Below are 24,269 nucleotides of genomic sequence, written 5' to 3'. Positions count from 1 at the left end.
GATAATGGAATCATTCATCAACTCAGTTGTCCCCATACTCCAGAGCAAAAAAATTGTGCTAAAAGAAAGCACAGACACCTAGTGGAAACATTAAGAACTCTACTTACAACTTTAAAAGTTCCACATGGGTTTCGGGTTGATGATTTTGCCAAAAGAGTATATCTCATCAATAGACTTCCTACTGCACCAAATTGTTCTCCATGGGAATCTTTTTTTTCAGAAACCACCAGATTATACCTATATCAAGATCTTTGGTTGCAAGTGTTTTCCTTGGCTCAAACCATATGTCAGTTCCAAACTTGAACCCAAAAGTCAACCATGTGTCTTTCTAGGATATAGCTTGCAACACAAAAGGTATAAATGTATGGATCTTATCACTAGAAAGGTTTACATTTCCAGGCATGTAATTTTTGATGAAACTCAGTTTCCCTTTCATCATATCTCAATTTCTCCAATTCTGCCCCAGTTTATATCTTCTCATTTTAACCCTATACCTACCTTATTAATCTTTTCTACACCCCATGCAGTCTCTATCTCACCTACATCATCACTCATACCTTCTTCTTCATTCCCTCCAACCCTTTCCCCTATCCATTCCCAACTTCCCACCAGTCAACCTTCACCCTCATAATCCATACTCCCAATCAATATTCACCCTATGCAGACTAGATCCAAATTTGGAATTGTCAAGTTTAAAGCTTATGCTGCAACTAAACATCCACTTCCCACTCATATAACTCCAGATTATATCCATCTATCTACCTTCAAGCCTCTAAACATCTTCATTGGAGACAAGCTATGCAGGAAGAATTCAATGCCTTATGTAGCACTAGTACTTGGTCTTTAGTACCACCACATTCTTCTCAAAATCTGGTAGGTTGCAAATGAGTTTTCAGAATAAAGAGAAAACCAAAATGGTACCATTGACAGATACAAAGCCTGATTGCTTGCAAAAGGGTTTTACCAGCAACAAGGCCTAGATTACACTAAGACATTCAATCCAGTGGCCAAACCTATCACTATCAGATTGCTTCTTACACTGACAGCTCAATTCAACTAGTTTCCCAATCAATTGGATGTAAGCAATGCCTTTTTGCATGGAAACTTATTTGAATCTGTCTTTATGGTTCAGCCTCCAGGATTTGAAGACTCTACTCAACCCAACTCTGTTTGTAAATTGCATAAATCTTTGTATGGTTTTAAACAAGCCCCTCGGGCTTGGTATGAGAAGTTATACACTGCTCTATCATCTTTGGGATTCATTGGTTCTCAAAATGATCATTCACTCTTTGTCAAAAAGGGTTCAGTCTTGGTCTTCATCCTAGTATATGTTGATGATATACTAGTAACTGGTCCAAATCCTTAAGCTTGCAAAGATACTATCTCTCAACTTAGTAATCTTTTTCCTATCAAAGACTTGGGATCCCTGCACTACTTTCTAGGAATTGAGGTTAAACGTTCATCATCTGGGATTTTCATTTCTCCGACAGAGTATATCCTTGATTTACTTAAAAAGTCCAATATGGTTGGTGCCAAACCTTTTGCAACTCTACTTAGCACTTCCTCTTTGGATCACGAATCTTCATTCATATATGATCCTACATAGTATAGATCATTAGTTGGTTGGTTACAATATCTCACTTGGTCTCGACCGGATCTCTCATTTGCAGTTAATTTAGTATGTCAGTTTATGCATCAACCTCGAGAATCCCATCTTCAAGTTGTTAAACGGATCTTGAGATACCTCAAAGGCACTCTGGAACTTGGTCTTTGGTTTCCCAAAGTCTTGAATTCTCTCAGCATCAATGCATTCTCAGATGTAGATTGGGCAGATTGTCATATTGATAGGAGATCCACATGTGGTATTTGTATATTTTTGGGCAGCTCTCTCATAAGTTGGAGTGCCAATAAACAACCAACAGTGGCATGATCCTACACTGAAACTGAATATAGGTTGTTGGCAAACACTGCAGCTGAAATTACATGGATCTGCAAGTTATTGGTTGATGTTGGTCTGCAACTTCCATGTCTTCCCAAGCTTTGGTGTGACAACATCTCAACTATATCTTTAGCTAAGAATCCTATCTTCCATGCCCGGACAAAGCATGTGGAGATTGACTATCACTACATTCGTGAAAAAGTTTTATCCAATGCCATTTTAGTTCACTTCATTTTTACTCAAGACCAGATTGCTGATATCTGCACTAAGTCACTCTTAAAGGCCATATTTCATATTCTCAGGGACAAACTTTCCCTTCACACACCTCAGTCTAGTTTGAGGGGGGATAATAAGGGTAGTATTACAAAAGATAAAACTTAGTTGATGCTTTTTGTTATTTTAGTTAGTTGAGTTGTCATTACAAAAGGTTTATTTTACTTGTATATATACAAGCACCAAGTGTAATCTTATTCATGAAGAAATATACAATCACACTTATATTTACTTCTATCTCTCTACATTTCTCTCTATCGGAATCTCTCTATCTAGATTCTATCATCAACATGGACTGACAATCCTCAACTTTGGTGCCAAAATTGATAGCACCTCCAATTCTTTTGTTAATTGATTATTAAGTACATTTTATTAGTTTTATTTTGTTTTTTGTTTTAAAACATTTATTAATTGTTTAATGTAATAAAATAAGAGTTTAATTTGACATATTAGGTGAAGACCAAAACTTTAAAAAATGATGCCTTGGCTTTGGCCAAACAACGTCAAATCAAGAAAATTGTGATGGAAGAGAGACTCGAATGTTTTATTGATGCAGTTTTTGGAAAGTATGCAGTACTAGTACTATCATTTAAGCAGGGTGACATATTATCATTGACCTCAGACCCTCAACGAAGACGTTGAGACTTTTTGGAAGAAAAAAAAAAGTTTTTGGCTTAATCCGTCTTTGCTAAAGATCAAGGAGTACACTTCTACTCCAGTTAATAAGGGCTTTTTTTTTCAAATCCAAGTTTGACTCTGATTAGATCCTTAGCGAAAGCGCTAAGTAACAAGTAGATAATTTTGCAAGAGCATAATCTATTTTCTGGTTAAATACATTACAAGATGTTTTTCCATACTTTCCACATTCAGTTCTAGCTGTTTCTGTGAGAATTAGGTCCAATGTTGAAGACATTAAATGGCTTGCCTCATAGTTTGAGTTGGTGGAATGGAATCATGTCTACAGGGAAGCAAACTTTACAATGGATTCTATCACTTCTCTTGAGCATAATTGTATTAATTTATATATTTGGGATGGGTGTGTTCCTACCCAAGCAAAAAACACTCTCTTGTATGATTCTTGAGGCCTTCGGTATCTCCGAGGCTTTTCTTTAATTTAATCTTCTTTCTTCCTCAAAAAAAAAAAAAAAAGTTGTCAAATTTAAATTTTCACATCTCCTTTAAAAATACTCTAAATTATATATATATTACTTGGGTGATTAGCAAGCAAAACTCAGCATGTAAAAACAAGGGCCTAAATGAAACTTGGGTAAATTACAAAAAATTACCTCAACTATTGAGTCAGTCACAGTTTCATACCCCATTTAAAAAAAATTTCAATGTCATACCTCATCTACGAATTTTTTACAATTTCATACATTCCATTAGTTTTCTATCAATTCTTCCGTTAAATAGTGACGTAGCTTGAGACAGGGCCCACTATCTATTAAAAAAGTAATAAAATATTAAAAAACTAAAAAAATAAAATCATTTTTAAAATTTTTTTGCATGGGGACCCACCCCTTATCCCCCTCCCCCTTTCTTCCCCCACCCTCGTCTTCCCCAAACCCAAAACCAACCAGATACCACCCCAAACCTGATGTGAAAATTAACTTGACACACAAATTAAATCCTATTGTTTACAATTGTAGCAAAGATGTAAGTAGGGATCGTTTTAGACCGGGGATTAACTAGGGTTGCTAATCATCACACATAAGACTTTAAAACACTAAACTAGACTCAAAAACACAAAACTAGACACTTAAGACTTAAAACTGACTCAAAACACTCAAAACAACACAACTAAGTGAAATTGACTCAAAACAGACTCTAAGGAATTATTTGGATGAATTTAAGACTATTAAGACCAAAAACACTAAATTGGACAGACTTAAATACTTTTCTAACTAATCTAACAAATTTAATTAAAGGGGGGGGATTCATTTGGTCGAAATTAATTAAACTAAACAGATTGCAAAACTAAAGCAAACTTGGTACGAAATCAGATGAATTGAATGGTGAAATAGGCTAGTTAGAGGGTCATTCTCCACACATGACATATGCAAACAAACCAATTTCTAGTTATTATTCCTTTAAACCATGAATGACAATACCCCAAGTTAACCGTGACAGCACAAATTAACCATCGGATTTTCCTTAACTCATTGAATTGGACGGGATACGCATCACAACTAAATTATCCTTCTCAAGTCCTCTGACTATGAAAAGCATGATAGAAAAAATATCAAAGGTCATTAAGTTCTTTGAAAATCATAAGCATTGACGAGGCATTCATAACTATGAAAAACATGATACTCCTACCAAGGATTCATATAACACGATCTTGACTAGCAACCTCCACTACTTGTGAATATAAGTTCATAACGATTAGGTGAAACTCCCTTATACTCTAGCATCAAGTTTATGCATGCAAATTAAGTGTCGACCCTCAATCAACATACACAAACAAGTTTCAATAATTCAGATAAGCAAATCACATTCAAGACTTAAGAAACAATAACTGGATGTAATCAATTCATATAAAACATATAATCATGGCTTCGAATTCACCTTTAACTAAAAAGAAATTAGTTCCTCATGTTCGCAATTAAACAAAGATAACTTAAATTAAACATTGAAAACAAAGATAGAATACACCTAGAAACGCTCCAACAATCCAACGTCTTGAATGGCAAGCACGGCTCCAGGGGCTCCTCTCCTTACTCCTTGCAAAGCTGCGGCACTAGAGGGATGTATGGCACAAAATTGTGATGGAAGATGGTCTGAATTGTGATGGAAGATGGACTTAAGAAACAATAACTGGATGTAATCAATTCATATAAAACATATAATCATGGCTTCGAATTCACCTTTAACTAAAAAGAAATTAGTTCCTCATGTTCGCAATTAAACAAAGATAACTTAAATTAAACATTGAAAACAAAGATAGAATACACCTAGAAACGCTCCAACAATCCAACGTCTTGAATGGCAAGCACGGCTCCAGGGGCTCCTCTCCTTACTCCTTGCAAAGCTGCGGCACTAGAGGGATGTATGGCACAAAATTGTGATGGAAGATGGTCTGAATTGTGGTGAATGGTTGTTTGTACGAATTTGTGGTGAAAGGTGGATGGTGTGGTGATCTGATGGTAGAAAGTGGTCGTGAATTATGGTAAATAAATATGTATTTATAGGCTAGGGTTTTGGCACAAAGTAGTGGAGGAAAAGGATTACACAATCCTAGGGAAAAAGGACTAGGAAATTCGGCCAATTTCTAGGGGAAAAAGGATCAGGTTATTTGCATTATTTCAGGGCTTCTAGAATTAGATATTAGGTATTCTAATGTGATAAGGAGTCCCCTTTGTAGCTGGAATTAAGGTAGGATAGGATTAGGATAGGATAAGATAAGATAAGGTTAGTTTGGATGAGATAAGGTTGGATAATGTTTTAGATAATGTTCATTCATTTTAGCTGATTCCTTATCTTCTTTGTCTTGGATTTACTTCTTCACTCTTTTTAGCATATTCCTAGCCTCTTGAACTTCAAATTCGTCCATCCATCTTGCTCCACTCATAAGCTATCCATTTGGTGCCCAAAACTGCTCCAAAATGCTCCAAATTGCACTTTCTTGCCAATTTTTTCATTTGGACCTACAAACACACGAAAATAGCTTAAAACACTATAGTAAATAGAAACTAGCTATGAAAATGCAAGAAAACAAGCTAACTAAGTCGCATAAATATGCTCTTATCAAAGTCCCCCACACTTAACTTTTGCTAGTTCTCGAGCAAAACGAAACAAACAAAACATAACCTAGACCTTCCAACGTTTGCCTCAGGGATTTCCAGTGAAACATGACATGCTAAAAATAACTACTCACATAGATTTTAGTTATCCTTACCCTCGAGCGCATACTTAATCGCAGTCACCACTCACTAGCTCGCATTTAATCAATTAAAACAACATTTTGAATGTAGTAATGATAGGATCATATTTATTCGACTTAGTTAGCTTGTTCTTGTGCATTTATGTTGTTATTTCTTAGTTAAATTAGTATTTCAAGCTATTTTCGTGTGTTTGTAGATCCAAAGGGCTAAAGTAGCAAGAAAGTGCATTTTGGAGCAGTTTTGGGCTTGAAATGATTATCACATACATGGAGCAAGAGGGATAGACGAAATTGAAGACCAAAAGAGGCTAGGATTATGCTAAAGTCATGAAGAAATCAATTCAAGAAAAGAAAGTCAAAGATCAAAGCAAGAAAGAAGGAATGTGAGCCAAGTTACCTTATTTGGTCCTAACCTTTCCTAATCCTAAATCACCTAATCCTAGCCACAAAGGGGTTGCCGCACCTTTCCTTGCATTTCCCTTCCTTGTCGTGCAAGGGATCCTTGTTTCCCTTTCCTTGTGCATTCATATCCGGAGAAGCGGGTGAGTGATAGCTAAAAATGGTCAGTAAAGCCGGAGAAGCGGCGGGCAAGGTCGAAGAAAGTGGTGGAAGTGATTGACGTAGAGAAGACGGGATGGGTCGGATCTAGGTTTGGAGAAGACGGGATGGGTGGGTTCTGGGTTTGGAGAAGACGGGATGGGTGGGATTTGGGTTTGTGTGGGATGAGGGTGGGCCCCCTATGCAAAAAAAAAAATTATTTTTTTAGTTTTTTAATATTTAATTAATTTTTTAATAGAAAGTGGGCCTGCCTCAAGCCACATCATTATTTACGGAAAAATTGACAGAAAACTGACGGAAGGTATGAAATTGTAACAAATTCGTAAATGAGGTATGTCATTGAAATTTTTTAAAGATGAGGTATGAAATTGTGACTGACCCAATAATTTAGGTAGTGTACTGTAATTTACCCATAAAACTTTATCCGAGTACAGCTTTGTGAACATGGAAATTCCTGAAACAAGAACAACGTGTACAAAATAATATTTTGGTGTTAATGGATTTGTAGGGTTACAATCTCTTTATAACTTGATCCTCTGATTTGATCTCCATAAGGTGTTGATTTATGGATATTTTGTTGATCCAAGGGCTGTCGAGACTTGATCTTGGATGAATGGTTGGAAGTTTCTTCAAGGGCTTTTAGGTTTGATCTTGAAGAACGGTTGTGCAGATTTCGTCAAGGGCTTTTAGGCTTGACCTTGAAGGTTGACGAATGAACAGATCTTCAAGGGCTTTTGGGCTTGATCTTAAAGAATGGTTGTGCGGATTTGTTGATGTTGTTGATCCAAAAGGCCGTTGGGGCTTGATCTTAGGATGAACGGATGATGAATGATGAACACTTTCTTCAAGAGCCGTCAAGGCTTAATCTTGAATTGGTGGAAGTTCTTCAAGGGCCTTTGGGGCTTGATCTTGAAGGAGGATTTGACGAAGAACAAAGAGGGCTTTCTTGATCCTTCGGGATTTACTTGAGAGCTTTAGAGTTTCAAAGCTTCAAGGTTTTGGGGATTTCTATTCTAATTTGGGAGTAGAGAAATGTATTTGTGAATTTTAGGATGATTGATACGTTGATGGAGAAGCCTATTTATAGGCTTTGAGAATGAATTACCACCACAAAATTTTCCCACTTAAGCACCATTACCTAATTTTCCCACTTAAGTACCATTACCTAATTTTCCCACTTAATGCAATATTGAAATTGAAGTGGTCCAACATATGGCCTAATTTCCCACTTAATACCATTTTAAACTTGAAGTGGAACTTACGGCCTAATTTTCCCACTTGATACAATTTTAAACTTGAAGTGTGTTTGCTTTGTCATTGCCCAAATGAGGAGAAAAACTTGTTTTCATCCATAATGGATTGAAGTGTGCTTTCCTTGTCATTGCCCAAAATGAGAAGAAAAACTTGTTTAATCCTCCAAGGATATTTCTTCCAATTTGTTGAGTCACATGTCATGTGTACGATTGTGTGATACGTGGTGCATCCCATGTATGCCGTGACACGTCAAAACTTTAATGTGTTAGTGAAGATTTATTTACCGAAATTTCGTTGTCTACAAATGCCCCCACTTCAAGGCACGTCGTATACATGTGCTTGTCACGTGTAGAAGATGCATTTTGAAGTCCCTTAATGTAGATGTCTATCCAAGGGTCCTCGAGGCTTGATCTTGAATTGGGTTGAAAGTTTCTTCAAGGGCATTCGGGGCTTGATCTTACATTCGGCTGAAAGATTTTCTGGTTTCCTCCAATTGTTGATTTTCCACGGGCTTAATCTTGAACTAGGCTGGAAGGTTTTTTGGTTTCCTCTAAGGGTCTAAATTTACTTTCCACAGACTTAGTATTGAACTGGATTTGATTCAATGGTGGTGAATCGGTATGTGTAGTTCACAACGCCTTAGCTAGTTGACTCAAGAATTTAAGGGTCAAAACAAGTCCGCCAAATCTAAAGTACTTGTAACCTTAATGATATGAGATACTTTTGCTTTTGAAGAAGTAGCGGATGAATCGGCATGTGTTTTGTTGTGCTTGTCTCCACATGCTTCAGTGTATCATTTTCACTTGCCTTATTTGTTCTTCAGGCAAATATGGTATCTTCTGCTGCCTTGTCTATTTCCCCGGCAGAGTAATGCTAGGTAAGTAATCAGGGAAGGGTTCCAGGCAGTCGGTTCTTGACTGGGAGTTTGACTTCAAGTTCTGACTGATGACTCTCTTTCTTCTTATCCTGCAGGTAAGAACAAGGACAAAGAAAAGGACAGGGAGAAAGCATGATATGAAATACTTCTGCTTTCGAAGAAATGGTGGCGATTTGACAGCATTGCACAACGAGGCTTTGCTCTTCGGCGATGGTGCCAGTGAAAGGCTATTGAAGCTTCTCGAGCTATTTGATTAGAGTAATGATACCGAGCTTGGCTTTGATTTGGACTCCTCCATCTGGGTTATGCGGTTTTGCAGGGAAGGGCGTCGTGCTATAGTGATCTGTTCCGACTCATCATTGATCCTTCTGCTTCAATCTCTTGCAGTATTTGCCCCCGATGTAGGAGTGGAATGCAACCTTTGCATTTAAATGGTCTTTCAGAGCACTACTTCTCAGCGGCGATGAGCACTCAAGAGCAATGCCAGGTAAGCAACCAGGTAAAGGTTCCAGGCAATCAGTTCTATATCAGAAGTTTGATTTCAGGTTTCGACTGATTGCTTTCTTTCTCATTGTCTTGCAAGTAAGGGCAATGGTAAAGGAAAAGACAGGGAAAAAACATGATATAAGATACTCTTGCTTTCTATCCTGATAATATGATATACTTTTTCTTTGGTGTCTTTTGTTTGCAGAGATATTCCCAGAAGGGAAGAAAACTGAGTATTTCAAGAGGCTTTGCTGGGAGTGTACTTTTAGAGGTAAGGAAGGGTTGGGTATTTTTGCAGGTTTGCCTTGCTATTGAGGATAAAGGTCGACATATATAGGAATTTCCCAACAGCCAGTAGTGGTACTATTCTTTTACTCTTGTCGACAACTGTTGGGTAATTGAAACAGTAAGATTCATGTGTTTTCAACTTTGTCAAAAATCTTTGACAAAGTTGCCCGTGCTTTCTGCAAAGTTGAGGTTGCATGTGAAGGGTGGCGACAAACTTTGATCCAACAAATCTAGGTTTTTTTTTTAAAATTCAAAGAGCAGTGCCTCTTCGATCTTTGAACCGGTGGCCTTGTTGCCTCTTTGATTTCTGAACAAACGGCTCGACTTTTGAAATTCAGGGAAAGGTGCCTCTTTGGTTTCTGAACAGCCACGTTGCCTTTTTGATTTTTGAACACGCCCTGTTGCCTCATATTTTTATAGAGGCATTAATCGTGTTCAAAAGCATATTTAGAGAGTTACCGCCTGTAGGAATTTCCTTCTTTTTGTATTTCTGAGAATTCGATTTACTCGATCTCTTCTTCCTTCATCATTTTTTGCAAATGGCTTGTCCATTTGATCGTTGTCTTGATTTGAATGTTGATATGTCTTCTTCAGACAACATATGGCACCCATCATTCTTATCCCCCACCGGTCCTCTTACAGTTGGGGACTCTGTGATGAAGAATGACATAACCGCTATGGTGGTAGCTAGAAATCTTCTCACCCCAAGGATAACAGGATCTTTTCCAAGCGGTCTAATGAGCTAGCTGTTCAAGACTCTTTGGCTTTCAGTGTTCAGTGTACGAGCCCTGTATCGAATATGGGCCAACGTCTTCTTGCTTGAACTCGTCAAGTTGAGTCATTGATGACTAAGGTGGCGTGTTTTAAGCAAGAGATTAGAGGGCTTAAGTGTGAAAAAAGACAGTTGCACATGCTTGCCAATAGTTACTCGACGAGCATGAAGAGAAAACTTGAACAGCTCCAGGAATCTGAAAGTCAGATTTAGAGTAACCATAAAATGTTTGTGGCTTTACTTCATAGGCACCTATTGCCTTCGTCCTCTGGAGTTTTACCAAGTGTTGAGGCTCCAAACAATCAACCTCCAGCACCTCTTCTTCCTGAAGTTCCGTCGGGTGATAAGGTGCCACCTGATCAAACTTTGTGAAGAATACCTTTTTTATTTTTTTGTACAAAGAAATTGTAAGAAGATTGACTTTCATTAGCCAAGTATTTAATAAAACCCTTATTTTTTATTTTGATGTGACTGAACTCAAAAATTGAATGTTCGAGCTGCCTACGTACCCTTCCAAAGAAGAGATCTAGTCATAACATGGTTCAAATACGTTTTTCTTTGTGTGCCTTACGTAGTTTATGCTCTTGCGGGCCAAGAGCGTATCGATTGTCGCCTTTTATGCTCGTGCGGACGAGGAGCAATTGGTGCGTTTGTTTTAGGCTCGTACGGGCCAGGAGCTTCAGTTGTCGCCTTTTAGGCTCGTGCAGACAAGGAGCTTTGGTTGTCGCTTTTTAGGCTCGTACGGACCAGGAGCTTTGGTTGTCACCTTTTAGGCTCGTACGGATCAGGAGCTTTGGTTGTTGCCTTTTAGGCTCGTGCGAACGAGGAGCATGTGAATTTGTCAAACGATCTTGGAGAGGCATTCTTTGCAATCTTCATAGCAAGGTGTCTTGACCGAGTGATTGAAGAAGTTTTCGGGGAAGAAATCGCGCATCGTGATGGTAACGGGTGATCTTCGTGTTCCAATTTCATCATACTCAACACTTTCATGTAACTTTGGAGGTTGACGAGAGCCGTTTTGGCCCCTTTTCGATTGGTGAACTTGTAAGGGAGACGTATGCTTCTTATGTAGTTTCTTTGGAGTGACATGAGTTCATCCTTCAACTTCACTTAACTTGACTGACATGGTTTTGGAGCATGCCCCCATCGGTTGAGGTGAAGATTTTGAGTTGAAAGAGCCGGAAGTGACAGTGGTATAGCTTGACTTCACCACATCGTCAAGATCTAACTCGATGATTCCTTTCTTAGCTAACTTCATGATGAAATCTTTCAGCACGAAGCACTTTTCTGTCAGATGACTGATGAAGTGGTGGAATTTACAGTACCTGGGGCTATCAGTACGATTCATCTCTTCCGGTCGTCTGCACTTAGGTAGGTCGATCACCATTTTGTCAAGCAAGTCTTTCAACATGGCAACCACATCAGAGTTGGGGAATGGATAAGTCTTTTCCACAAGCTCATTCAAAGTGCGTCTACGTATCTCTTGATCAGGAAAAGCTTCGGTTTGAATCGCCTTGCCTCGTGTAGATATTTTGACAGGAGCTGTGTTAACCGTTATTGCTTCCTTGGTGGGTTTCCACGCAACCTTCTCCACCTTTGGCCCAAAAACTTTATCGTTCTTGTAGTTAGCGATCGGTTCTTTCTTCCCATGATGGGCAATACTCAACTCCATGAAGGTATGTGGTTTGATGCCTTGAAGGATGTAGTGTAATCCCCACTGCATTCCTTGAACACACATCTCGATCGAAGAGGTCTCCGAAAGTTTATCTTTGCAGTCGAGACTTAGAGTGCGCCATCGGTTGATGTAGTTAACGATTGGCTCATCCTTCCACTGCTTTGTATTTGTGAGCTCCAGCATGCTTACAGTGTGGCAGGTGCTGTAGAAACGGTTAAGGAATTCTCTTTCCAATTGCTCCCAGTTGTTTATGGACTCAGGCTCTAGGTCCGTGTACCGCTCAAAGGCGTTTCCTTTCAGCGAGCACACAAACTGCTTGGCGAGGTAGTCTCCCTCCATCCCTGCATTGTTGCAAGTTTCAATGAAATGTGCAACGTGCTGCTTTGGGCTTCTTTTTCCATTAAACTGCAAGAACTTTGGTGGTTGATAACTCATTGGCATCTTCAGGGCATCAATCTTCTTGGAGTAGGGCTTCGAGTAGAATAAGGAACTATGTGAGCTCCCTTCGTACTGCGTCTTGATGGTGTTGGTGATCATCTCCTACAGCTGCTGGATAAAAAGAGATCCTATGAGTGCCGCTGCTTGGTCTGGCTTCGGCTTCACATCAACTTTCTCTACTGGAGGCTCATCTTCTTCGCCAACTCCTCTCTTTAATGGATCAATCTTTGGGTCGGGGTTCTCGCCGTCATGTGGCTCTACTCGGCTGACGAGTGCAGCGATTTGCAAGTCTTTTTCTTCCACAATCCGTGTTAGCCTTGTGATCGCTTCATTCATTTGAGCCAGTTGTTCTTCAATGGAGATAACGCCAATGGTCATGACTTGTGCAACCAATAGACGTGACTTTCCTTTAGACATCCATGATACTGACGAAGAACGTTGTTGGCTGCTTTGGTATGTCATCTTGTGTGCCTCAACAATATGTTTCGGTGCCCCCAACGAGGTCAGGTTGATGACGGACTTGCGCATTTGATGCTCCTCTTGCTCCTTTAGCGGCACCAACTTTGAAATGGCGTGTTGATGAGTGGTTATGGCGCCAATGGATTGTCCGTTCGCGGCAGAAGTGCTCAGGATCCTTCCTTTGATGGTTGCGAGAACAACTTGTCCCTTGCTTGATGCCATTGACTTTGAGATGTGTTTGGATTCCTTGAACGAAGAAAGAGATGAGAGGTAGAGATTGTCCCACTGGGCGTGCCAAATTTGTGAACATGGAAATTCCTGAAACAAGAACAACATGTACAAAATAATATTTTGGTGTTAATGGATTTGTAGGGTTATAATCTTTTTATAACTTGATCCTCTGATTCGATCTCTGTAAGGTGTTGATTTATGGATATTTTGTTGATCCAAGGGCCGTCGAGGCTTGATCTTGGATGAACGGTTAGAAGTTTCTTTAAGGACTTTTGGGCTTGATCTTGAAGAACGGTTGTGCAGATTTCGTCAAGGGCTTTTGGGCTTGATCTTAAAGAACGGTTGTGCGGATTTGTTGATGTTGTTGATCCAAAGGGCCGTTGGGGGTTGATCTTAGGATGAACGGATGATGAACGATGAACACTTTCTGCAAGGGCCGTCGAGGCTTGATCTTGAATTGGTGGAAGTTCTTCAAGGGCCTTTGGGGCTTGATCTTGAAGGAGGATTTGACGAAGAACGAAGAGGGCTTTCTTGATCCTTCGGGATTTACTTGAGAGCTTTAGAGTTTCAAAGCTTCAAGGTTTTGGGGAATTCTCTTCTAATTTGAGAGTAGAGAAATGTATTTGTGAATTTTAGGATGATTCATACGTTGATGGAGAAGCCTATTTATAGGCTTTGAGAATGAATTACCACCACAAAAGTTTCCCACTTAAGCACCATTACCTAATTTTCCCACTTAATGCAATATTGAAATTGAAGTGGTCCAACATATGGCCTAATTTCCCACTTAATACCATTTTAAACTTGAAGTGGTCTAACTTATGGCCTAATTTTTCCACTTGATACAATTTTAAACTTGAAGTGTGTTTACTTTGTCATTGCCCAAATGAGAAAAACTTGTTTTGATCCGTAATGGATTGAAATGTGCTTACCTTGTCATTGCCCAAAATGAGAAGAAAAACTTGTTTTCATCCATAATGGATTGAAGTGTGCTTGCCTTGTCATTGCCCAAAATGAGAAGAAAAACTTGTTTAATCCTCCAAGGGTATTTCTTCCAATTTGTTGAGTCACATGTCATGTGTATAATTGTGTGACACATGGCGCGTCCCATGTATGCCATGACACGTCAAAACTTTAATGTGTTAGTGAAGATTTATTTACCGAAATTTTGTTGGCTACAAGCTTTAAAAGGCAAATACCTCTCCTCCTGATAGCATGCCAGAGATATTATCTTGTTACTGAATAATTATTGAGCGCTTATGATTGGAGAAAAAACCCTCTGCAAATAGAAATTCTTAAGGAGGAGGAGATTCTATATCAACAAAATTACTCGCTCCTCATATAATAGATCGATTTTAAGGAGGTGTCAAATATCTAACTCAAAACATAATATGCGACATTTTTTTCTTGTTTGCCCTGGATTTGTGATTCTTACAACTTAGAACATAGTTATACATAAATTAACACATCATACGTGTTCTCTTGGCCCGATTTTTTACATGATCCCTAGAATGAAACTCTATTTCTAAGTCGACCCCGTGATAAACAAACTGATAATCATAACCCTGTGATGAATTTCGTGATCAATCATAGTTGATATTGGAATTTCATCACTCAAAAGAGTTTACTAGCTAGGGAGGTTCCTTGATCCACGGACAACACCATAAAATTTCAAAACAATGAAGTAGCTAGGATGAAAGTCAAAGATGATCGAGAAGAAAGATGTTAGGTGCAATGGTTTCTTCAATTATGCCCGTATCGTCTATAGTCAAATAAAAGCTTCGATTACTTGGGTCGACCATGGATCCATAACATTCGGTTTTTCCAATAAAAGCTTCGATTACTTGGGTCGGACTATGGACCATAACGTTCAGTTTTTCCAAGTACATGTGATGTGAGTATGTCAGTGAGGTATTCAGTGTTAAACTATCATGTGATATATGTACGTAAAACCCTAGCTAATGAGGAAATCGTTTCATGGCAACAACGCGTTTTCATGAATATACCAACTGCAGCAGCACTTTACATGCTTTGTAATATACGTGAAGTAAAAAATAAGGGAAATTTTATTTGAACCCATGCAACCTCTTTTTACACCCAACTTAAAATTTTGAATGTTAATTGTCTATTTTACCCTATTGCATAATTACTATTACGTACAAAATGAAATTAATAATAAATCTCAAATTTATCAATAAACCCAAACACTATAATTAAACCCTACGTTCATTCCATTTCTTTTGCGGAAGATTGCTAATCAAGAAAAGAAAAAGAAATGTGATGGTGGAAAATATATAGGAAACTCAGAAATTTTTCATAGATGGCTATTGTTTACTCTTTTATTGATGGTGTTCAAACATATCCACGTTACTTGTTTGTTCGCACAAAACACAGAAATGGACACCCATAGTATCTGATAATGCTATCCATCAATTTAGACACAGAAAACTATTCTTGTTTTTGTATACTAAGTTGAATTTGTTGATCTATTTCCATCGAAGTCCTCCGTTTGTTTCTCCCTTTATGCTGAAGAACTTGTTGGTTTAGCCTGTCATTTATACGTTCTCCATGGATTTCTTTTAAAGATAAATATTTTCATGCTTAAACTGTATACTATTCCGTTTAACTTTTCTTGTTTTTGTTCATACAAATTGTTGGCGGCAGATCAATTTGTTCCTTCTGCAAGTTCTATACTCAGAAGATATGGATTTGACAAAAGAGATCTTCAGGCGCAAACAAATCCAACTAATCTGGTTAATGAGGATTTGACAAATCTTGAAAATGGCAGTTCAAAACCGAATAATGATGCGAACGCTATCACCAGTTCCGATACCAAATTTTCTGCTTCTTCCACAACAACAACAACAACAACAAAGCCTTTTCCCACTAAGTGGGGTCGGCTATATGAATCCTAGAACGCCATTGCGCTCGGTTTTGTGTCATGTCCTCCGTTAGATCCAAGTACTCTAAGTCTTTTCTTAGGGTTTCTTCCAAAGTTTTCCTAGGTCTTCCTCTACACCTTCGGCCCTGAACCTCTGTCCTGTGGTCACATCTTCGAACCGGAGCGTCAGTAGACCTTCTTTGCACATGTCCAAACCACCGTAACCAATTTTCTCTCCTCTTTCCTTCAATTTCGGCTACTCCTACTTTACCTCGGATATCCTCATTCCTAATCTTATCCTTTCTCGTGTGCCCACACATCCAACGAAGCATCCTCATCTCCACTACACCAACATGTTGATGCTTCACCGCCCAACATTCTATGCCATACAGCATTGCCGGCCTTATTGCCGTTCTATAAAATTTTCCCTTGAGCTTCAGTGGCCTACGACGGTCACACAACACGCCGGATGCACTCTTCCACTTCATCCATCCAGCTTGTATTCTATGGGTGAGATCTCCATCAAATTCTCCGTTCTTTTGCAAGATAGATCCTAGGTAGCGAAAACGGTCGCTCTGTGGTATTTCCTGATCTCCGATCCTCACCCCTAACTCATTTTGGCCTCCGTTTGCACTGAACTTGCACTTTATATATTTTGTCTTTGATCGACTTAGGCGAAGGCCTTTAGATTCCAACACTTCTCTCCAAAGGTTAAGCTTCGCGTTTACCTCTTCCTGCGTTTCATCTATCAACACTATATCGTTTGCGAAAAGCATACACCAAAGAATATCATCTTAAATATTAAGTTTGTGATCTTCGCTAGATTGCTCCGGTCATTAGTGTGGATAAGTATGTAAATGGATAGGGACAGGAAGCAAACACAAGATGTACGTGGTTCACCCAGATTGGCAACGTCCACGGAGTAAAGGAGTTCTCATTAATTGTGAAGGGTTTACACAGTATATAGGTTCAAGCTCTCCTTTAGTGAGTACAAGTGAATGATTTAGTACAAATGACATTAGGAAATATTGTGGAAGAATGATCTCGTAATCACGAAACTTTTAAGTACCGAAGTGTGGTATCGTCTTCACTTGCCTTATCTGTCTCATAGGTAGATGTGACATCTTCTTTGGAAGTACTCTTCCTCCCTCCAGGGGTGGTATCTTTAACTGGTGGAGATGCACAAGGTAATGTATCAATTTCACTTGACGCTTACTTGTAGTTTCAGGCTTGGTCAAGCGCGATACAAACCATGTAGTAGGAGTCCCCAAAGTCGCCGAGCTAGGGGATCTGCTGAAAGAGATGACAGACAAGGTAAGCAATCAGAGCTCCAAGCAATCAATCCCAGATCAGAAGTTTGATTTCGAGTTCCGGCTGATTGTTATCCTTCTCCTTATCTTGCAGGTAGCATGAAGGATAAAGAGAAGAAAAGGAGAAAATGTGATATGAGATACTTTTTCTTTTGAAGAAGTAACTTTCCACATGCTTATTCTTGAACTGGGCTGGAAGGTTTTCTTGTTTCCGCCAGAGTATAAGGCCGACTGAAGAATTTGAGGGTCAAAACAAGTCCATCAAATCTAGAGTAAGTTCGACCCTGCTGATATGGGATACTTTTGCTGTTGACAAAGTAGTGGATGTATCGGCACGTGTTCTGTTGCGCTTGTCTCCACATGCTTCCTTGTATCCTTTTCACTTGCCCTATTTGTTCCTCAGGCAGATGTGGTATCTTCTCGGGAAGCATAAGATGTTGAAGATGAGTACTCGAGAGCAATGGGGTTCCAGGCAGTCAGTTCCAGATTGGAAGCTTGATTCCAAGTGCTGACTGATTGCTCTCTTTCTCCTTGTCTTGCAGGTAAGAACAAGGCCAAAGGAAAAGATAGGGAAAAAGCATGATATGGGATACTCTTGCTTTTAACCCTGATGATATGAGATATTCTTGCTTTGGTGTAGCTTGTTTGCAGAGGTATTCTCGGGGGGAAAGAAAGCTGAGTATTTCGAGAGGCTTCGTTGGGAGTGCCCTCTTAGATATGAGGAAGGGTTGAGCATTTTTACAGGTCTGCCTGTCCGTTGAGGATGGAGGTCGACATATATAGGAGTCTCCCTAACAAGAATGAGTAATACTATTCTTTTACCCTGCTTGGTCATAGCACGGTAGTGGGAGCTGCCAGCTTCACGTGTTTTAACTCTGTCAGAGCACTTTGAAAAAGTGGTCTGTGGTATCTGGAAAGCTGATGTTACGTGTGAAGATTACAGACAAGCTTTATCCAAGGAGATCTAGCTCTCGAAGTTGAGAAAGCAATGTGAGGATTACAGACAAGCTTTATCTAAGGAGCTCTCGAAGTTGAGAAAGCGGTGCCCCTTCGGTTTTCGAACAAGCAATCCTGTCGAGGATCTGTCTCTCGAGATTCAGAGAACGGTGCCTCTTCGATTTTTTAGAAAGCAATCCTGCTAGGAGTCTGGCTCTCGAGATTCGGAGAGCGGTGTCTCGTCGCTTTTTGAGAAAGTAATCATGTTGGGAGTCTGGCTCTTGAGATTTGGAGGACGGTGCCTCTTCGATCTTGAAGCAAGCAATCTTGTTGGGAGTGTTTTCTCGAATGTGAGTAAAGGTTAGGCCTGTTTGCTAGTCTACCTTTCCACGGAGCACAGAGGTTGACACACAGGGACTTTCCAATTATCCAGCAATGGTCATGTTCCTTTACCCTTGTGGGTAATAATATGGTAGCTAGACCTTCAAAATTTATGTGTCTAAACTTTGTTAGTGCTGTTTCTTTGCTATTCTTTTACCCTTCTTGGTCATAGCGATGTAATGGGAGCTGCAAGCTTCACGTGTCTAAACTTTGTCAGAGATTTTTGGCAAAGTTATCTGTGATACCCGTGAGCTGATGTTGTGTGTGGAAAGTGGATGATTGAATAGTAACATTCACGTGCTTTCTACTTCACCAGAAATCTTCGACAGAATGCCCGTAATTTCTGCAAAGTTGAGTGTGCATGTGACAGGTGCTGACAAGGCTGAAAAAGTAGGCGCCTCTTCGATTTATGAGATCGGCCCTCGTGGTCTCTGAGCAGCCCAGCTTTTGAGAAAGCAAGCGCCTCTTCGATTTTTGCGATCGACCTTCGTGGTCTTTGAGCAGCCCAGCTTTTGAGAAAGTAAACGCCTCTTCGATTCCTGAGATCGGCCCTCGTGGTCTCTGAGCAGCCCAACTTTTGAGAAAGCAAACGCCTTTTCGATTTTTGAGCAGGCGCCTCTTCGATTTCTGAAGCTCCATCGAGTGCAGATTTTTATAGAGGCTGGTATTAAGTTCCAAAGCACACTTGAATCTCCACCAGTAGAAGCTCCCTTCTTGCATTTCTAAGATCTTAATTTGTCCGACCTCTTTTCTCTTCAACACCTTTGAAAATGTCTGGCCCCTCCGACCGTCGTTTTGACTTAAACCTTGTTGAAGAGGCAGCCACGCCTTCTCCAGACAACATATGGCGCCCATCCTTCATATCCCCTACTGGTCCTCTTACCGTTGGGGATTCCATGATGAAGAATGATATGACCGCTGCGGTGGTGGCCAGGAACCTTCTCACTCCCAAAGATAACAGACTACTTTCCAAACGGTCTGATGAGTTGGCTGTTAAGGATTCTCTGGCTCTCAGTGTTCAGTGTGCAGGTTCTGTGTCTAATATGGCCCAACGCCTATTTGCTCGAACCCGCCAAGTTGAATCATTGGCGGCTGAAGTGATGAGTCTCAAACAGGAGATTAGAGGGCTCAAGCATGAGAATAAACAGTTACACCGGCTCGCACATGACTATGCTACAAACATGAAGAGGAAGCTTGACCAGATGAAGGAATCTGATGGTCAGATTTTACATAATCATCAGAGGTTTGTGGGTTTGTTCCAAAGGCATTTATTGCCTTCGTCTTCTGGGGCTGTACCGCGTAATGAAGCTCCAAATGATCAACCTCCGATGCCTCCTCCTTCTAGGGTGCTGTCCAGTACTGAGGCTCCGAATGATCCCCCTCCGGTACCTTCTCTTTCTGGGGCTCTGCCGACTGCTGAGACTTCTCCTAAGTAACCTTTGTGAAGGCCCCCTCTTGTTTGTTTATTTTGACTCGTGTATATGTACATATTTGTAACTTCTTAGAGATATCAATAAATAAGCTTTGTTTCATTTCCACGTATTGTGTTAAATACACCAAAGCCTTCTTCACTAAGTTCTTTGAATTTTTCTTTTGTTGAAGCTTGTATGTTGAAGCTTTGTGAGTAGAGCATGTAGGTTGAGGTAGTGTTCCCTTAATTTCCCGAGTGGGGAAAACTTCTCGATTGGAGACTTGAAAAATCCAAGTCACTGAGTCGGGTCGGCTATATGAATCTTAGAACGCCATTGTGCTCGATCCTGTGTCATGTCCTCCGTTAGATCCAAGTACTCTAAGTCTTTTCTTAGAGTCTCTTCCAAAGTTTTCCTAGGTCTTCCTCTACCCCTTCGGCCCTGAACCTCTGTCCCGTAGTCGCATCTTCTAACTGGAGCGTCAGTAGGCCTTCTTTGCACATGTCCAAACCACCGTAATCGATTTTCTCTCAGTTTTCCTTCAATTTCGGCTACTCCTACTTTACCTCGGATATCCTCATTCCTAATCTTATCCTTTCTCGTGTGCCCACACATCCAACGAAGCATCCTCATCTCCGCTACACCCATTTTGTGTACGTGTTGATGCTTCACCGCCCAACATTCTGTGCCATACAGCATCGCCGGCCTTATTGCCGTCCTATAAAATTTTCCCTTAAGCTTCAGTGGCATACGACGATCACACAACACGCCGGATGCACTCTTCCACTTCATCCATCCAGCTTGTATTCTATGGTTGAGATCTCCATCTAATTCTCCGTTCTTTTGCAAGATAGATCCTAGGTAGCGAAAACGGTGACTCTTTGGTATTTCCTGATCTCCAATCCTCACCCCTAACTCATTTTGGCCTCCATTTGCACTGAACTTGCACTCCATATATTCTGTCTTTGATCGGCTTAGGTGAAGACCTTTAGATTCCAACACTTCTCTCCAAAGGTTAAGCTTTGCATTTACCCCTTCTTGAATATGTCATGTTAACTCATCCCTTACCAATGCAAAAAGGTAAGGACTTAAGGATAAGCCTTGATGTAACCGTACAGTTATGGGGAAGCTTTCGGTTTGTCCTTCATGAGTTCTTACGGCAGTCTTTGCTCCTTCATACATATCCTTTATAGCTTGGATATATGCTACTCGTACTCCTTTCTTCTCTAAAATCCTCCAAAGAATGTCTCTTGGGACCCTATCATACGCTTTTTCCAAATCTATAAAGACCATGTGTAAATCCTTTTTCCCATCTCTATATCTTTCCATCAATCTTCGTAAGAGATAGATTGCCTCCATGGTTGAGCACCCTGGCATGAACCCGAATTGGTTGTCCAAAACCCGTGTCTTTTGCCTCAATCTATGCTTAATGACTCTCTCCCAGAGCTTCATTGTATGACTCATTAGCTTAATACCCCTATAGTTCATGCAATTTTGTACGTCGCCCTTATTCTTGTAAATAGGCACCAAGGTGCTCTTTCGCCACTCGTTTGGCATCTTCTTTGTTTTCAAAATCCTATTGAAAAGGTCAGTGAGCCATGCTATACCTGTCTCTCCCAAGGCTTTCCACACTTCAATCGGTATATTGTCTGGGCCCACTGCTTTTCTATGCTTCATCTTCTTCAAAGCTACAACCACTTCTTCCTTCCTGATTCGACGATAAAAGGAGTAGTTTCTACACTCTTCTGAGTTACTCAACTCCCCTAAAGGAGTACTCCTTTCATGTCCTTCATTGAAAAGATTATGAAAATAACCTCTCCATCTGTCTTTGACCGCGTTCTCTGTAGCAAGAACCTTTCCATCCTCATCCTTGATGCACCTCACTTGGTTTAGGTCCATTGTCTTCTTTTCCCTTGCTCTAGCTAGTTTATAGATATCCAACTCTCCTTCTTTGGTATCTAGTCGCTTATACATATCGTCATAAGCCGCTAACTTAGCTTCTCTCACAACTTTCTTCGCCTCTTGCTTTGCTCTTCTATACCTTTCACCATTTTCATCGGTCCTATCCTTGTATAAGGCTTTACAACATTCCTTCTTAGCCTTCACCTTTGTTTGTACCTCCTCATTCCACCACCAAGATTCCTTTTGGTGTGGAGCAAAGCCCTTGGACTCTCCTAATACCTCTTTTGCTACTTTTCGGATACAGCTAGCCATGGAATCCCACCTTTGGCTAGCTTCCCCCTCTCTATCCCACACACACTGGGTGATTACTTGCTCTTTGAAAATGACTTGTTTTTCTCCTTTTAGATTCCACCATCTAGTCCTTGGGCACTTCCAAGTCTTGTTCTTTTTTCTCACTCTTTTGATATGTACATCCATCACCAACAAGCGATGTTGATTAGCCAAGCTCTCCCCCGGTATAACTTTGCAATCCTTACAAGTTATACGATCCCCTTTCCTCATTAGAAGAAAATCTATTTGTGTTTTTGACGACCCACTCTTGTAAGTGATCACATGTTCTTCTCTCTTCTTAAAGAAGATGTTGGCTAAGAAGAGATCATATACCATTGCAAAATCCAAGATAGCTTCCCCATCCTCATTTCTCTCCCCAAAACCATGGCCACCATGAAAACCTCCATAGTTGCCTGTCTCCCTGCCCACGTGTCCATTTAAATCTCCTCCTATAAATAACTTCTCCGTCTGAGCAATTCCTTGCACCAAATCTCCAAGGTCTTCCCAAAATTTCTCCTTCGAACTCGTATCCAACCCTACTTGAGGTGCGTACGCACTAATCACATTGATGAGTTCTTGTCCTATTACAATCTTGATTGCCATGATTCTATCTCCTACCCTCTTGACATCTACAACATCTTGTGTCAAGGTCTTGTCCACAATGATGCCAACACCGTTTCTCGTTCTATTTGTGCCCGAATACCAAAGCTTAAACCCTGAGTTTTCTAGATCATTTGCCTTAAGACCAACCACTTAGTTTCTTGTAGGCACATAATATTTATCCTTCTCAGCAGAAAATATCCCCAAGGCATGACCTGGCCATGCTTTTTACCTGCACTGTCTGTGAAACAAGATCTATGAAGACATGCAGTAGAGAATCATACAAGAAAGGTGTGGTGGTAGCTTGCTGTGGCGGGTGTAACAATCTCCACCTGATTGCTGATCATCTCGGGTATTTTGGAAACCATCCAACATTGAGCAATTTCTGGCTGACCATGGGGAAGAGGTGAAGAAAGGTTCTGCTGATACGTTGAATCTGACTCTCGAAGACATAGCCGGAATAAAACCTCATGGTTGAACTCAAGCAATTTGAATAGTTTTAGAAGCTTCATGGCATGTAGATTAGAGTTTTCTTTTAGACGAATATGCTTCTGTGTTCGGCGTTAACCCTTATGTAGTATTATTTTAATTTTATTTTGATTTGGTGGTGGTGTTTTTTGATCAAATACAAGAAAAGCAACCCATATATGTATAATTCGATTTTGATTGGTGCTGTTATAATTGAATTAGGTTTATGGGGTATATTAGGAATTAAATTTGGGTTTAAAGAGATATTAATAGTTTAGTTAAAAATCAAATGGGTGCAAAGAGTAAGTTGGGTGTAGAAATAGGTTAGTTGGGTTTAAATAAAATTTCCCAAAAAAATAATCAAGAAAATTATAGAGGTAACACGTTGATTTTTGGGTTAAAATGACAAAACTACCCTTATGGCACATCAACATTCTCATGCTTATGCAATAAACAATAACGGTTCAATCAAGGAAAAATCAAAAGTGATCAAAATGGTATTTATTTAAATCTCTCTCATCACTCCTCATCAAATCTTTATTCAAAAGGTAACTCCCAAAACTTTCTATTTAATTTAGGATTAATTACTATGTTAATTGCAAGATATTATTTCACATAATATCTTTCAATTATTCTCCAATTACACCATATATGGCCACCCACTATTTATTAAATAAGGTCGGCCACTCCCCTATAAATAGCCTTATTATCCTACTAAAAATCTAAGCCATTTACCACCCACAAACTCCTAACCACATTCTTTTTCAGAATTCTAACTCTAGCATACGAGATTCTTTAGCCAAACCCCCCCAATTCATCGTGGGCGTGTAAGGCTTTTGGCCTTAATCTTAGGTATTATTATTTTGCAGATGCATTTTCGTCAAAGCAGAAGATGTTGGAAATTTGCATCCATAATATA

General features: G+C 39.9%; 1 pseudogene; it reads left to right on the top strand.

The window, feature by feature from the left end:
* Positions 1-15,684: 15,684 nt before the first annotated feature.
* LOC126630140 (uncharacterized protein C24H6.02c-like) lies at positions 15,685-23,360 on the top strand (annotated as a pseudogene).
* The last annotated feature ends 909 nt before the right edge of the window (positions 23,361-24,269 follow it).

This window comes from Malus sylvestris, chromosome 7 (genome assembly GCF_916048215.2).
Source record: "Malus sylvestris chromosome 7, drMalSylv7.2, whole genome shotgun sequence".
NCBI classification, from domain to species: domain Eukaryota; kingdom Viridiplantae; phylum Streptophyta; class Magnoliopsida; order Rosales; family Rosaceae; genus Malus; species Malus sylvestris.
The sequence above is the reverse complement of the archived record's forward strand: the minus strand, read 5'-3'. Positions and strand labels throughout refer to the sequence as shown.